General features: G+C 45.9%; 4 non-coding genes across 4 annotated transcripts; 1 reads left to right on the top strand and 3 right to left on the bottom strand.

Annotated features, from left to right (window-relative positions):
* Nucleotides 1-2968: 2968 nt before the first annotated feature.
* trnal-uag (transfer RNA leucine (anticodon UAG)) lies at nucleotides 2969-3050 on the bottom strand. Its single transcript has one exon. It is a non-coding gene; the product is annotated as a tRNA-Leu (tRNA).
* Nucleotides 3051-4627: 1577 nt separating this feature from the next.
* On the top strand, nucleotides 4628-4699 carry trnam-cau (transfer RNA methionine (anticodon CAU)). The gene has a single exon. It is a non-coding gene; the product is annotated as a tRNA-Met (tRNA).
* Nucleotides 4700-6513: 1814 nt separating this feature from the next.
* On the bottom strand, nucleotides 6514-6595 carry trnal-uag (transfer RNA leucine (anticodon UAG)). Its single transcript has one exon. It is a non-coding gene; the product is annotated as a tRNA-Leu (tRNA).
* Nucleotides 6596-9394: 2799 nt separating this feature from the next.
* Nucleotides 9395-9476, bottom strand: trnal-aag (transfer RNA leucine (anticodon AAG)). Its single transcript has one exon. It is a non-coding gene; the product is annotated as a tRNA-Leu (tRNA).
* Between the last annotated feature and the right edge of the window lie 4287 nt (nucleotides 9477-13763).

Raw genomic sequence — 13763 nt, 5'->3', positions numbered from 1 at the left:
GCCACTAAAAGGGGAGGAGGAAAGCATGTGGGCTTTGTCTCGTAAGCAAAAATCACTAGGTGTTTACATACTGATAAGAACATCTGGGAAGAGTTTGAGTGGACTGGATACAGAAGAAAAAACCTTTGACCTCTAGTTAAAACATAGCAAGGGAAGTTTTACGACATTGTGTAGGATGCAACAAGCTAAGTTATTTATTACTGGTTATATACATTCCAACCTAATCCTACGATCAAGATAGTTGGGAAACCCTGACTTTAATGGTCACTTGGAGGTTCATCTGGGGTGCAGGACAGCAATGAGGCATGTTGTCTAACAAAGTGGTCTTTGTTAGAAAGGAACTGTCCTTCTGTGGTACATCATAAAAACAGCAAGGCCAAACAGCAAGCATATATTGCAGTAATATTGCGGTAAGGCATTGATTAGAAAACGCATGATAACTGTCATGCCTCGTCTCCAGTTTTGGTTATGTGTCTGTGTGCTCGCCCCTCCCTTCCTGTGTGCCCATGATTATTGTAACCACACGCACCTGCCTCTCGTTACCTGTCGCGTATTTAAGTTCTGTTTGTGTGTTAGTCCCTGTCGGAGCATTGCATGCCGTTGCTGCTGTCATGGAATGCCACCCTGTCCGTTTCGTCTCACGTCGCTGTTTGGTCAGTCCTGTTGTTAGTTTGTTAGTTAAGTCACGTCAGGTTGCCGAGTCTGTGTTTTGAGTTCCTGCAATAAACCCTGGTCCAAGCTGCACTTGGTCTCCCTGCTCCATTCCACACTCCGCCCGTGACAGAATGCTCCGACCATCACAGCGACCAGCGCTTGGACCTTCCAGGATCAGCTCCCGTCCGCGACGCGCAATCCACGCCCGTCGTTCGAGCAGGTTCCAGCGCCATCGGACTTCGCCCATCTGCGACGCCAGACTCGCGGCCGCCGTCAGACTTTGCTCCAGCGACGCCGGATCAGCAGCCGCCATCAGGGTTCCTCCCGGCGCCATCGGACTTTGCTCCAGCGACGCTGGACCCACGGCCGCCGTTGGTCCTTGTGCCAGCAGCGCCCGAACTTGCGATCATCACCCGACCCCACATCTAGGAAGGCAACATGCTCGACTCCTGCTGCTGCGCACAACTCCGCCTCCCAGAATGCCGATTGCGGCATGGACTCCCCGAATGCCGCCGATTGCGGTTCTGTTTCCCCGGGTGTCCGCCGATTGCGGCTTTGTTTCCCCGGGTGTCCGCCGATTGCGGTTCTGTTTCCCCGGGTGTCCGCCAATTGCGGCTCTGTTTGCCCAAGTCGCCGCCCGAGTGCGGTGCGATTCGGTGCCCCCCAAGTCGCCGCCCGAGTGCGGTGCGATTCGGTTCCCCCCAAGTCGCCGCCCGAGTGCGGTGCGATTCGGTTCCCCCCAAGTCGCCGCCCGAGTGCGGTGCGATTCGGTTCCCCCAAGTCGCAGCCCGAGTGCGGTTCTCTGCCCCTAGTCGCCGCCCCAGTGCGGTTCTCTGCCCCTAGTCGCCGCCCCAGTGCGGCTCTCTGCCCCTAGTCGCCGCCCCCCGAGTGCGGCTCTCTGCCCCTAGTCGCCGCCCCCGAGTGCGACTCTCTGCCCCTAGTCGCCCCCCCTGTGCGGCTCTCTGCCCCTAGTCGCCGCCCAAGTGCGGTTCTCTGCCCCTAGTCGTCGCCCGAGTGCGGCTCTCTGCCCCCCCGCCCCCCCGCGTGCCGTCGTGGGGGATTGGATTTTTGGGACGTCGGGAGCCGTCCCTTGTGGGGGGGGTTCTGTCATGCCTCGTCTCCAGTTTTGGTTATGTGTCTGTGTGCTCGCCCCTCCCTTCCTGTGTGCCCATGATTATTGTAACCACACGCACCTGCCTCTCGTTACCTGTCGCGTATTTAAGTTCTGTTTGTGTGTTAGTCCCTGTCGGAGCATTGCATGCCGTTGCTGCTGTCATGGAATGCCACCCTGTCCGTTTCGTCTCACGTCGCTGTTTGGTCAGTCCTGTTGTTAGTTTGTTAGTTAAGTCACGTCAGGTTGCCGAGTCTGTGTTTTGAGTTCCTGCAATAAACCCTGGTCCAAGCTGCACTTGGTCGCCCTGCTCCATTCCACACTCCGCCCGTGACAATAACATATATATAGATTTTTCTAACAATCTGTTAAAATAAGATAAGAGGAACTTTATTAATCTCACGTGTGAGAAACTGCATGTAACAACAGCTCGATTTACAGGAAGGTACAAGTTAGGGGATAAAGGTGCAAAAAGAGACTTCTGGACCGTAGTCCTCCGGCATAAAAAATAGAATACAATATAAAAAGAAAAATATGGAAAAATAACAGCAATTGTAGTAAAACTAGAAATATAAGCTATGAATATTTACAAAAAGAAGATAAAATAGTGGTAAAGTGTCGTAAAGTGTATGAAGAGTATGAAGTTTAGTAATGCTAATAACAAAAAGAAATAGTGCACGGGTTATCGAAGTGAAATAGATCCATGCATTGTGTGGCAGAGGATATTGCACATTGGGCTTAGATTGCACATTGGGGTTAAGAATTGCACGTTACGGGGAAAAGTATTGCACAGAAGGATGTGTTTAGAGGTTGTCATTGCACAGCCTAATTGCGGTGGGGATGAAGGAGCTGCGGTAGCGTTCCTTCTTACACGGGGGGAGTCTGAGTCTCTGACTGAAGGGGCTGCTCAAGTTCTCCAAGGTCAGATGCAGTGGGTGAGAGGGGTTGTTCCTGATGGATGTTAGCCTGGCTAGCACCCTCCTCTCGCCCACCTCCTCAACAGTGTCAAGAGGGCAGCCTACCACAGAGCTGGCCCTCTTAACCAGTTTCTTGAGCCTCTTCCTATCCCTCTCTGTGCTGCTCGGAGCCCAACAGACCACAGCGTAGAGGATAGCAGAGGCTACCACTTCTGAGTCCTGATACTTTACACAGCTGCACTGACAGGAGTTGGGCAAGAAGAAAACACCTGAATTGATGCATAAGTGGCAGTGGTGGGATTTGAACCCACGCCTCAGGAGAGACTGGAGCCTAAATCCAGCGCCTTAGACCGCTCGGCCACACTACCGACCTTCTGCAGTTTCTACATTTATTGATCATTCTATTAAGACGTGAAATTGGAGGATACCTAGTTGGTTTCTTCACCAGCATCCAGGTTAGTGCTGGCCGACGGAGCTTTGTTCATTATGTAATGAAGCCTGTACACAACAGATGCGAAACAATATGAGTGACAATCAGAAGATTAAAACTTTGAAATCGGAAGACACATAGCTAGTTTCCCCACACAGCACCCAAATTAGTGCTGTCCTAAACCGCCTTGTTGATAATGTAACAAAGAAGAAACATTCCATCCTCAACAACGAACAGGCTGGACATACTAAGCCAACTCCTACATTCGGAAATGCCTCGGTTTACCGAAAGGCTTCTCTGACACGGGCTTGTTCGGGGCAACCGCGCTGCAACTGCCGATCCAGTCCATAACCTTGGACTACAAGCAGGAGAAGGCAGGAAGGGAGCTGTCCCTTGTGCAGCGCACCTAACGCAAGCCTACAGCACCTACTGTCAGGCTGCAAAAGAGCACTGACACAGGCACGCTATAGACGACGCCAGTCCTGACGAAGCTTGCCGAAGTTCTCAAGACCAGCAGAAAATAGTTCCAACAACCAGTCTGCAGCCAAACAGCTCCCTGTTAGGTTTGTGAGGAAAGGGGAGAGAAGCAGAGACACCAGCCCTTCTGTTCCAGTTCCAGGCAAGGGACTCAAACATGAGGGCTGGTGTCTCCGCTGCACAGCTGAACTTTCCCCATGAAATCACCACCACTCCACATCAATTAGGTTTCACATGGAATATGTCTCCTCATGAGAGACTGAAGGCTTAATTCAGTGCTTTAAACCGCTCGGCCATTCTACCTACCTAGAATCCTCAACTTCAATTTAAAATGCAGAAGCCATAGTCATATAAACACCAAGGATCAAGAACAACACTTTTTTTCAATCTTTGTTGAACTTAAGTGTCGGTCGTTGCCCGTACAGATAGACTTCTCACCTCATGGTGTTCAGTATGGACAATCCGTGTCGAGCACAGAAGTGTCTAGTAGGGTCACCCATGGCAAATGGGTCCTAGGTGAGGGGCCAGATAAAGCACGGCTCACAAAAACTCCTAATGATAAGAAACAAAATTGGATTTGGTTTTCCCTCGCCTGGACGCGGATCACCGGGGCCCCCCTCAATCCGTATTTGAGACTCACAATGGCTTGATCCTTCAAAAATCTCTTCAGAAACATTTTACAGTGAACTCAATCTTAAAAACATAATATATTTATACAATTTTTATATTTTAACCCATTATATATTATATTAGACTCAACTTTAAAATGGGAGCTTAAGATCAGGGGATGCTTTGAGAATAATTGTCAATTTGTTTTGTATGTGTGAAGCCCTTTGAGACTGCTTGTGATTTAGGGCTATATAAATAAACTTGACTTGACTTAATTGTTAGATCAGGGACTAGTTGTTTTTTAAACCATAGCATATGATAGCATCCAGGTTAGTGCTGCCCGACTGAGCTTTGATCATAAACTAATGAAGCCTGGAACCGAATGCTTGTTTGCCAATTGGAGGACATCATCAGTAACCTGTGTTATGCAGCAGAGTGGCGCAGCGGAAGCGTGCTGGGCCCATAACCCAGAGGTCGATGGATCGAAACCATCCTCTGCTATTTGGACCTTAGTGAAGTTTGCAAAGCTTTGGACATTCTCTTAAGTCATACTTTTGAGAAGAAGTGCTGTGGGGATAATATTTTCCACACGTTGGCTGTGCTGCGTGGAGGTTGATCCATCCTCAATGCATACAGATTGCGAGGCATGTATGTGACTTCTTTCACCATTCTCAGTCCAAATACACAATGTCCTTACCTATTACAGTGATCCCTCGCTACTTCGCATTTCGTTTATCGCGGGTTCACTATATCGCGGAGTTTTTTTTCCAAATTAAAAAATCATTTAAAAGACCTTCTGCAGTTTCTACATCTGTGTCAGGTTTATTTCGCTGACTGAATAACTATTAAGAAGAGCAACAGCAAACAAACCACAAGTGAGACAGTATATTAAGTCTTTTCTCGCGAGGAGTGCAGTACAGATAGCTTAATACAATCTCTACACACACTGAATATCTGTAGGCACTCCCGCTCTTTTTATTTGGATTTGCCCTACCCACAGTGTGAGACATAAGCCACTAAAAGGGGAGGAGGAAAGCATGTGGGCTTTGTCTCGTAAGCAAAAATCACTAGGTGTTTACATACTGATAAGAACATCTGGGAAGAGTTTGAGTGGACTGGATACAGAAGAAAAAACCTTTGACCTCTAGTTAAAACATAGCAAGGGAAGTTTTACGACATTGTGTAGGATGCAACAAGCTAAGTTATTTATTACTGGTTATATACATTCCAACCTAATCCTACGATCAAGATAGTTGGGAAACCCTGACTTTAATGGTCACTTGGAGGTTCATCTGGGGTGCAGGACAGCAATGAGGCATGTTGTCTAACAAAGTGGTCTTTGTTAGAAAGGAACTGTCCTTCTGTGGTACATCATAAAAACAGCAAGGCCAAACAGCAAGCATATATTGCAGTAATATTGCGGTAAGGCATTGATTAGACAACGCATGATAACATATATATACATTTTTCTAACAATCTGTTAAAATAAGATAAGAGGAATTTTATTAATCTCACGTGTGAGAAACTGCATGTAACAACAGCTCGATTTACAGGAAGGTACAAGTTAGGGGATAAAGGTGCAAAAAGAGACTTCTGGACCGTAGTCCTCCGGCATAAAAAATAGAATACAATATAAAAAGAAAAATATGGAAAAATAACAGCAATTGTAGTAAAACTAAAAATATAAGCTATGAATATTTACAAAAAGAAGATAAAATAGTGGTAAAGTGTCGTAAAGTGTATGAAGAGTATGAAGTTTAGTAATGCTAATAACAAAAAGAAATAGTGCACGGGTTATCGAAGTGAAATAGATCCATGCATTGTGTGGCAGAGGATATTGCACATTGGGCTTAAATTGCACATTGGGGTTAAGAATTGCACGTTACGGGGAAAAGTATTGCACAGAAGGATGTGTTTAGAGGTTGTCATTGTACAGCCTAATTGCGGTGGGGATGAAGGAGCTGCGGTAGCGTTCCTTCTTACACGGGGGGAGTCTGAGTCTCTGACTGAAGGGGCTGCTCAAGTTCTCCAAGGTCAGATGCAGTGGGTGAGAGGGGTTGTTCCTGATGGATGTTAGCCTGGCTAGCACCCTCCTCTCGCCCACCTCCTCAACAGTGTCAAGAGGGCAGCCTACCACAGAGCTGGCCCTCTTAACCAGTTTCTTGAGCCTCTTCCTATCCCTCTCTGTGCTGCTCGGAGCCCAACAGACCACAGCGTAGAGGATAGCAGAGGCTACCACTTCTGAGTCCTGATACTTTACACAGCTGCACTGACAGGAGTTGGGCAAGAAGAAAACACCTGAATTGATGCATAAGTGGCAGTGGTGGGATTTGAACCCACGCCTCAGGAGAGACTGGAGCCTAAATCCAGCGCCTTAGACCGCTCGGCCACACTACCGACCTTCTGCAGTTTCTACATTTATTGATCATTCTATTAAGACGTGAAATTGGAGGATACCTAGTTGGTTTCTTCACCAGCATCCAGGTTAGTGCTGGCCGACGGAGCTTTGTTCATTATGTAATGAAGCCTGTACACAACAGATGCGAAACAATATGAGTGACAATCAGAAGATTAAAACTTTGAAATCGGAAGACACATAGCTAGTTTCCCCACACAGCACCCAAATTAGTGCTGTCCTAAACCGCCTTGTTGATAATGTAACAAAGAAGAAACATTCCATCCTCAACAACGAACAGGCTGGACATACTAAGCCAACTCCTACATTCGGAAATGCCTCGGTTTACCGAAAGGCTTCTCTGACACGGGCTTGTTCGGGGCAACCGCGCTGCAACTGCCGATCCAGTCCATAACCTTGGACTACAAGCAGGAGAAGGCAGGAAGGGAGCTGTCCCTTGTGCAGCGCACCTAACGCAAGCCTACAGCACCTACTGTCAGGCTGCAAAAGAGCACTGACACAGGCACGCTATAGACGACGCCAGTCCTGACGAAGCTTGCCGAAGTTCTCAAGACCAGCAGAAAATAGTTCCAACAACCAGTCTGCAGCCAAACAGCTCCCTGTTAGGTTTGTGAGGAAAGGGGAGAGAAGCAGAGACACCAGCCCTCCTGTTCCAGTTCCAGGCAAGGGACTCGAACATGAGGGCTGGTGTCTCCGCTGCACAGCTGAACTTTCCCCACGAAATCACCACCACTCCACATCAATTAGGTTTCACATGGAATATGTCTCCTCATGAGAGACTGAAGGCTTAATTCAGTGCTTTAAACCGCTCGGCCATTCTACCTACCTAGAATCCTCAACTTCAATTTAAAATGCAGAAGCCATAGTCATATAAACACCAAGGATCAAGAACAACACTTTTTTTCAATCTTTGTTGAACTTAAGTGTCGGTCGTTGCCCGTACAGATAGACTTCTCACCTCATGGTGTTCAGTATGGACAATCCGTGTCGAGCACAGAAGTGTCTAGTAGGGTCACCCATGGCAAATGGGTCCTAGGTGAGGGGCCAGATAAAGCACGGCTCACAAAAACTCCTAATGATAAGAAACAAAATTGGATTTGGTTTTCCCTCGCCTGGACGCGGATCACCGGGGCCCCCCTCAATCCGTATTTGAGACTCACAATGGCTTGATCCTTCAAAAATCTCTTCAGAAACATTTTACAGTGAACTCAATCTTAAAAACATAATATATTTATACAATTTTTATATTTTAACCCATTATATATTATATTAGACTCAACTTTAAAATGGGAGCTTAAGATCAGGGGATGCTTTGAGAATAATTGTCAATTTGTTTTGTATGTGTGAAGCCCTTTGAGACTGCTTGTGATTTAGGGCTATATAAATAAACTTGACTTGACTTAATTGTTAGATCAGGGACTAGTTGTTTTTTAAACCATAGCATATGATAGCATCCAGGTTAGTGCTGCCCGACTGAGCTTTGATCATAAACTAATGAAGCCTGGAACCGAATGCTTGTTTGCCAATTGGAGGACATCATGAGTAACCTGTGTTATGCAGCAGAGTGGCACAGCGGAAGCGTGCTGGGCCCATAACCCAGAGGTCGATGGATCGAAACCATCCTCTGCTATTTGGACCTTAGTGAAGTTTGCAAAGCTTTGGACATTCTCTTAAGTCATACTTTTGAGAAGAAGTGCTGTGGGGATAATATTTTCCACACGTTGGCTGTGCTGCGTGGAGGTTGATCCATCCTCAATGCATACAGATTGCGAGGCATGTATGTGACTTCTTTCACCATTCTCAGTCCAAATACACAATGTCCTTACCTATTACATTGATCCCTCGCTACTTAGCATTTCGTTTATCGCGGGTTCACTATATCGCAGAGTTTTTTTTCCAAATTAAAAAATCATTTAATGGACCTTCTGCAGTTTCTACATCTGTTAAGATAAGATAAGAGGAACTTTATTAATCTCACGTGTGAGAAACTGCATGTAACAACAGCTCGATTCACAGGAAGGTACAAGTTGGGGGATAAAGGTGCAAAAAGAGACTTCTGGACCGTAGTCCTCCTTTCATAAAAAAATAGAATACAATATAAAAAGAAAAATATGGAAAAATAACAGCAATTGTAGTAAAACTAAAAATATAAGCTATGAATATTTGCAAAAAGAAGATAAAATAGTGGTAAAGTGTCGTAAAGTGTATGAAGAGTATGAAGTTTAGTAATGCTAATAACAAAAATAAATAGTGCACGGGTTATCGAAGTGAAATAGATCCATGCATTGTGTGGCAGAGGATATTGCACATCGGGCTTAAATTGCACATTGGGGTTAAGAATTGCACGTTACGGGGAAAAGTATTGCACAGAAGGATGTGTTTACAGGTTGTCATTGTACAGCCTAATTGTGGTGGGGATGAAGGAGCTGCGGTAGCGTTCCTTCTTACACGGGGGGAGTCTGAGTCTCTGACTGAAGGGGCTGCTCAAGTTCTCCAAGGTCAGATGCAGTGGGTGAGAGGGGTTGTTCCTGATGGATGCTAGCCTGGCTAGCACCCTCCTCTCGCCCACCTCCTCAACAGTGTCAAGAGGGCAGCCCACCACAGAGCTCGCCCTCGTAACCAGTTTGTTGAGCCTCTTCCTATCCCTCTCTGTGCTGCTCGGAGCACAACAGACCACAGCGTAGAGGATAGCAGAGGCTACCACTTCTGAGTCCTGATACTTTACACAGCTGCACTGACAGGAGTTGGGCAAGAAGAAAACACCTGAATTGATGCATAAGTGGCAGTGGTGGGATTTGAACCCACGCCTCATGAGAGACTGGAGCCTTAATCCAGCGCCTTAGACCGCTCGGCCACACTACCGACCTTCTGCAGTTTCTCCATTTGTTGATCATTCTATTAAGACGTGAAATTGGAGGATACCTAGTTGGTTTCTTCACCAGCATCCAGGTTAGTGCTGGCCGACGGAGCTTTGTTCATAATGTAATGAAGCCTGTACACAACAGATGCGAAACAATATGAGTGACCTCAGCAACCGCCGAAGCCGCGTTCCGTTTGGCCATCCCGTACCTGTCGGCTGCCTCTGGAGTCCCACAGGCCAAAATGGCCCGATAGGACTCCTTCTTCAGCTTGACGTCATCCCCTACCACCTGTGTCCCCCAGCGGGTTCGGGGGTTGCCGCCACGACAGGCACTGACCACCTCACGGCCACAGCTCTGGTCGGCTGCCTCAACAATGGAGGCACGGAACATGGTCCACTCGAACTCAATGACCCCCGCCTCCACCGGGACGTGGGAAAAGCTCTGCCGGAGGTGGGAGTTGAAGCTCTTCCTGACAGGGGATTCTGCCAGACATTCCCAGCAGACCCTCACAGTACATTTGGGTCTGCTAGGTCGGACCGGCATCTTCCCCCACTGTAAATGATGTAAGTTTGTGCATGAAGCGTTCGCTGATTCCAGTGGATGGCGCTCTTGCGATCGATGTAGGTTTACACTAATTATTTTGATTTATTTTGTTTGTACATTGTTTAAGTTGTGTACATTGTTTATGGCACTATTATCTCCATATTAGTAAATATATTCTATTTTTTGTAGAGAATTAGTCTAAAATTTGGTGAGTTTTGGCTCGAACTTCCGATTCCCGTCCTGTAGCGATCAGTATAAGTGTATGGCGGACTCCGACGCTTGCGTTTAAATCCATATAAAGACTCATGTTTCAAGAAGATTAACCCCGGCCCTAGCCACAAGCAGGCAAAGTGGTGTGTTCGTTACTCTTTATTCGTGTGTAATGTGTTTATTTGCGTAATATGTATGTATGTACGAACTAATGGTTTTGTTGTTTCTATTTCTGTTAGTTCTACGGTGATATCAAGTCAAGTCAAGTTTATTTGTATAGCCCTAAATCACAAGCAGTCTCAAAGGGCTTCACATAGACAGAAATTGACAATTATTCTCAAAGCATCCCCTGATCTTAAGCTCCCAAAAGGGCAAGGAAAAACTTAAAAACCCCTACCAGGGGAAAATGAGAAACCTTGAGAAGGGACCACAGATGGAAGGATCCCCCTTTCAGGATCACCAGGTTGAAATGGATGCAGAGAGGGCACAAATGATACAACATGAAAATCAATTAAATAAAAAGTGGATGTCTATGTCATAGCAGAGGGCTGCCGAAGGAGCCCTCAATTGTCCTGGCAGTGTCTTCGAGGAGGTTGAGCTGCAGTTCCCCCATCCTGAATTGGCCCACGAGAATCCAGATAGCCGCTGTCAGCATGGGTGCCACCTAACCACCTCCCCGGCCGGGGAGGGGGGAGGGAGGGGGTGGAGAGGGAGAGAAAACAAACTCCAGCCGAATCGGCCACTACAGGTTAGTTAAAGGCCATGTCATAGAAATGTGTCTTTAAACGTGTCTTAAATGTTTCTACTGAGGTAGCAGTCCTAATATCCATTGGTAGGGCATTCCAAAGCTCTGGAGCCCGAATAGAAAATGCTCTAGAGCCTGCAGACATTTTCTTGGCCCTCGGTGTCGCTAAAAGGGTAGCGTTTTGCGAACGAAGGTTACGAGACGGAACATAAGGAACAACTAGGTCGACGAGATATGAAGGCGCTAAGCCATGCAGCGATTTATAGGTTAGTAGAAGAACCTTGAAGTCACATCTTAAATGGACCGGGAGCCAATGTAAGTTGGCTAGTATTGGGGTAATGTGATCAAATTTTCTTGTCCGAGAAAGCAGCCTTGCAGCAGCATTTTGTACTAACTGTAGACTTTTGATGCGGGACTTAGGAAGACCCGAAAATAGTACATTACAGTAGTCCAGGCGCGACGTGACGAACGCATGTACAATAGTTTCCGCATCACCAGTCGAGAGGATCGGACGAATCTTTGCAATATTACGAAGGTGAAAAAACGCAATTCTGGTTATATTCTTAATGTGCTTTTGAAAGGAGAGAGTTTGGTCAAATATTACCCCGAGATTAGTTACAGTATCGCTTTGAGTAATAGTACGGTTATCTATAGTTATAGCGGTTTCCTTGAATAAGTGTTGATAACGAGTTGGACCAATTATCAACATCTCAGTTTTATCTGGGTTAAGACGAAGGAAGTTGAGAGACATCCATTGCTTGATCTCCGCAAGGCACTTCTCAAGATTACAACAATCCCGCGGATCTGTCATCGATAACGGCATATATAATTGGGTGTCATCCGCATAGCATTGAAAACTAATATTATATTTACGTATTATGCCCCCAAGCGGAATCATATAAATATTAAAAAGAATTGGTCCGAGAACCGATCCCTGTGGGACACCACATGTAACATTATAGAGCTCGGAGGACGCATTGCCATGGACCACTCGGTGCGTCCTGTTTGATAGATAGGAATGGAACCAGCCTAGTGCTGACCCTGAAATACCAACACAACTTTTAAGACGCCCTAATAAAATATCGAAGTCTACAGTGTCGAAGGCAGCACTAAGATCGAGTAGTAACAGTACAGACGAAATATTTGAATCCATAGCTATGAGGAGATCGTTAGTCACTTTAACAAGTGCTGTCTCAGTGGAATGATTAGCTCTAAAACCAGACTGAAAAGTGTCATATCGATTATTGGCGACCATGTAATCAATAAGCTGCTGCGCTACTACTTTTTCAAGAAGTTTTGCTATGAATGGGAGGTTTGAAACTGGCCTATAATTACTGAGACAGTCCGGGTCAAGATTTGGTCGCTTAAGTAACGGTTTAATGATAGCGGTTTTAAAGGCTGTTGGCACTATCCCAGAGGAGACAGACAGATTGATTATATTTAAGACGGATGGTCCTAAAATTTGAAATAATTCTTTAAGTAGTTTGGCTGGAAGAGGGTCGAGTAAACATGTTGTTTTTTTAGCCGCACTAACCAATTGTGTAAGCCTTTCAAGAGACACGCTTTTAAAAGTTGAGAGGGTTGTTGCATGATCATCAGCGTTGGTAAAGGGCGGGCTCGACCGAGCGATTGGAATGGTATTCTTGATCTCATCCCTAATGGATTCAATCTTTTGACCAAAAAATTTCATGAACTCGTCAGCTGAGTGGAAGGAACTATCGGGGGTCGGCTGGCGCAGAGTCAGCTTTGCCACTGTATCAAATAGGTGTTTCGGATTGTTTTTATTGAGATTAATAACTTGCGAAAAATATCGAGTTTTTGCTAAGATAAGCGCATCTTTATATTTCAGGAGGCTATCCTGCCATGCCTGATGGAAAACCTCAAGTTTGGTTAGACGCCATCTGCGCTCATGCTTTCTACATAATTGCTTAAGCGTACGCGTTTCATCTGTGAACCACGGAGTAGGCACTCTACGGCGAGTTTTCAGACGTAACGGCGCCACAGAGTCAATGGCATTTAACAATGTCGCATTGAATTCATTTGTAAGATTATCAATAGAGCCGGCGTACGTGAGAAAATTAGTGGTTGCCGGCGACAGTATTTCAGATAGCGCAGTTGCAGTCATGGAGTTGAAATGACGGCTCCTATAATGCTGATTGCTCTCTTGTCTTTGACAAGGAACTAGAATTTCAAACTTTATTAAGTAATGATCAGACAAAACAGTAGTGTATGGCAGTACTGCTATATTTGAGGTTGCAAGTCCTCGGGATAATACCAGATCTATGGTATTTCCATTCTTATGCGTTGCTGCCTGTACAGCTTGCGTAAAACCAAAGGTATCAGTTAAAGTCTGAAACGCCGAAGTAAGTGGCTCTGACGGTAAATTCATGTGGATGTTGAAATCGCCCATGATAATTATATTATCCGCATTGGTTACTAGATCAGCCACAAATTCTGAAAATTCATCCAGGAAGCCAGAGTAAGCCCCGGGTGGACGGTAAATAACAACAAGATAAAATGACGGTAAAGCGGTGGATCGGACAATGAGAACCTCAAATGTTTTAAATACGTTGATCGAACGAGGCCTAAAACTAAGCTCGGAATTCAAGATGAGGGCGACACCCCCACCCTTTTTTCGAGGACGCGCCACATGCGAGCTCACAAAATTTGGAGGCGAGGCCTCATTAAGCGGCATCAGTTCATTAGGTTTTAACCAGGTCTCGCATAGACCAAAAGCGTTTAGATTATGTTCTGTGATGAGATCATTAGAATGGCTTTCGTATGAAGCGA

The sequence above is a fragment of the Syngnathus typhle genome, linkage group LG4, assembly GCF_033458585.1.
Source record: "Syngnathus typhle isolate RoL2023-S1 ecotype Sweden linkage group LG4, RoL_Styp_1.0, whole genome shotgun sequence".
NCBI classification, from domain to species: domain Eukaryota; kingdom Metazoa; phylum Chordata; class Actinopteri; order Syngnathiformes; family Syngnathidae; genus Syngnathus; species Syngnathus typhle.
This window is presented reverse-complemented; position numbering and strand designations above follow the sequence as displayed.